Source organism: Meles meles, chromosome 4 (genome assembly GCF_922984935.1).
Source record: "Meles meles chromosome 4, mMelMel3.1 paternal haplotype, whole genome shotgun sequence".
Classification (NCBI taxonomy): domain Eukaryota; kingdom Metazoa; phylum Chordata; class Mammalia; order Carnivora; family Mustelidae; genus Meles; species Meles meles.
In genome coordinates, this window is record NC_060069.1 from 102,060,730 (window position 1) to 102,064,102 (window position 3,373).

Consider the following 3,373-nt stretch of genomic DNA (forward strand, 5'->3'; position numbering starts at 1 on the left):
AATGATCTTCCCATTCCGTTCGTAAGAACTAGACGAAAACTTCACCAGACCACTGGGCTTATGATGTTCAGTCTGGGGGGCTAATGTTGCCTCATTTCTTCACTCAAGAGGGCTCCTAAAGATGCTTGCCCTGTTCTCAATTATTGGAGGATCCCTTCCACACCACCCCCCTCACCTTTTGGGTTCTGTCCCCTTTTATCTCCTCCCTCTCACGGTATTGGTAGCAGCTCTAAAACAGTAGTTATGAAAGGGTTAGGAAATTTTTATTTGAAGCAGAGATGAGTATGTGGCTTGGGAGGAAAGGGAAAAGGACTAAATAAAAGGAAGTGAGTCTAAGCTGTTAGGAAAGAGAAGACAATTAATAGCAACATCTTGATTTCATTAGGAGGCGAGCTGAAGCCATCCGAAACAGGCAGGGAACTAGGTGATAATAAGAGAAAATGTGTTTCTCAGACAAAGGAGCAGACAGCAGGGGACAGCGGCTCAGGGAAGGAGGCGACCATTAGGGAGAGTGTGCAGAGAGGACGTGCTAATCCCTCTGAATTGTACCAGCGGAGGCTCTGGGGCCGTTTGAACTTCTTGGCAGCTTCAGCCTGGTCTCAAAGTGCATCGTGAGGAATGAGAACAAAAGAAAAGTTCACTCCGAGTTCCTCTTGTCAAAGCCGGGGAAATTGCTTTGAGGCCAGCCCTAGGAGATGCTAATGGGTAGAAAGCGAACCAAGTAAAAGAAGAAAAAGGAAATGTGCCAGGTCACTGGGAGCCTGCGAGGCATGGAGCGAGATAAAGCCACTACTGACAAGACATTCAGCCCAGGTCCCACCATGCACTGCTGTGCGAGTCACTTCTAACCAGTGCTCAGCTGGCTACAATCCGCAGAGAAGGCCTCAGCTGCTCTGAGAATATCCGTTCATTTGATGCACCGTAATTGAGCTCTCACTGTGTCAGCCAGGCCTGTTGCTGTTAATGCTGGAAGGTGCAATGGGAGCCCTTGTGTCCTGGTACCAACCGGTTTTGTGAGTCAGAAAGGATCACTGGAAAGTGAGTACTGGGAAAGTTCTGCTGGCCCTGGAAGGGCACAGCTCAGCAGAAGATGCTGGAAGTGTAGGAGAGCCAGAGAGGTAACTGGGAAGAAACATACATCTGTTTAAAGTCCTGGAGCGCAAAGACCCACTGACTGCTGGTCTTCCTTCTCCAGGCCTAGCGGTTCTCATCCATAAAATTGGCTGAACAGGACGATGCATTCCTTTCCTTTGAGCAGATTTAAAATGGAGCTGGGAGTTCTCTGGGAATCCGTGCCATGGGGTTGGGATAACGTGGGGATCTCTTAATGTGGGAATCTGTAATCAGCACAGAAGCTAGAAACCAGAGGTGCTTTTTCTGTATGTTTTAATGAGTCACTGAGAAAATTTAAAATGCTAGAGATGTCACAAAGCTTTCCCTCCAAATTCTAAACCTGAGGCTGCCAGCTCAGAGCACCTAGGTTTTATTTGGCTAGAAGAGGGTTTTTTTTTTTTTTTTTTCTTTTTAATGGAACCAGCGTTTACAAATTGTGAGATTTCTGAAAATCCAGATTTGGGGCTTTGCCGAGAGACTGGAAGCTCTGGCGGCTCTGGCCCCACAGAAGCGAGTGGCGAGAGGTGGGGAGCAGCTGTCCCATTTAGATGAGGCACTTGCTCTCCAGTTGGAGCATCTCTAGCACTCATCATGGTGACCATATAATTTGTCATATGGCACTTTTGAAAGTGTTCTTTTTAGTATATGTGCTGCCGAAGCGAGCACTGAAAGTGCTCTTTTTAATTATACCTGGATGCACAGACACAAACCAGACACAAACCAGGGCCATTATGGGCAAGGAGGATGTATGGTTACCCTAATTCACGTTGCTAGCCCTGGGCTTTTCTTTTTTGCATACTGCTATTTGGGTTGTGTGGTCATAAGTCAGGGACTTCCCTGAGAAGGATGGGAGAGAAAAGGTGTAAAGTGAGGCTGAGACCTGAACGTTGAAGAACAGGGAAAGAAACAAAAAGGAATATTAAAATGAATGCCAATTACACAAAACCTTCAGGTAAAGGCAGAGCCTTGCTAGTGGCTGGCTCAGCATGTAAGTTTGACCTTCCAGGCTCCCTGCCCTCCACAACACTGTCAGTTTTAATAAGCTGTAATCCCACAGCTCTGAGCGAGACTAATCAAACTGCAGAGAGCAGCCTGTTCCTAATCAGGAAGGCACAGGATCATCATTTAACTCTGTGGCTCCTCAGTGAGCTCCAAGCTGCCTCGACAGGAAAAAAAAAAAAAAAAAAAAAAAAAAATCCTGGATAAGATAGCTGCTTACACTCGATTCTTGACCTTTTGATGGTCTTTGTTTGAAATTTTTATTAAAATGCTTTAATTACCCAATATTTGGCTAAAAAATATTTTCAAAGACTCTTTTCACTTTATTCCCAGAGAAGACTAGAATGGTGCTCCCCTAAGGCATTTAGGACACCTCAGACTCCCAGATTCCCTAAGTCCGCTTGAACTGACTGCAGACCCCAACCCTTTGGACACCATTCAGGGTGTGATTATAGTTCCAAGACTGGGGGCGAGAGGAAGTGAGGGATGTGGAATGGCACCTGCAGGGGCCAGCATGGGACCGTGGGCGACACATGCCAGTGCCGGCCCTTCCCCATGGCAGGAGTAAGAGCCAGGCCACGCTGCACTGAGGTTCTAGAAGCCTCCAGCACCTCAGGGCCTCATGGCCCTTCTAGTTCTCTCCCTTCTTTTAGCCCCTTCAACCCAGGGGCAAGTCACAAGAGGCTATTCAGTGCCATGCTCAACCACTTACTTAGGAGCCAACTAGTGTTAGGCCCTTAGGCAAACTACTGAACCTTCCAGAAATTCCTGGTAGGCCCTCAGCAGGCTACTCAGCCTTCCTGAAACCTTTTTTTTTTTTTTTTAAATTTATTTGACAGAGAGAGATCACAAGTAGGCAGAGAAGCAGACAGAGAGAGGGAAAGGGAAGCAGGCTCCCTGCTGAGCAGAGAGCCCGATGCGGGACTCCATCCCAGGACCCTGGAATCATGACCTGAGCCGAAGGCAGAGGCTTTAACCCACTGAGCCACCCAGGCGCCCCTGAAACCCAGTTCTTAACATAGGAATAATATCAATACCTCATAATCACGCTGAGGGTCAACAAGATATATAAGGAGAGCATTTACTAAGGTGCCCAGTACGTTAAAAATCCTCTCAATAGGTTATGATTATTATTATTTTTATTTTGTGCTAGCATGGCCTTAAGGCCCCTAATTGTATAATTTAAAGAGACAGATACATTGCTAAATCTCCTTGGATTCTGCATTTAGTATGAGTGCACTTAAAACAATGACCACAGATG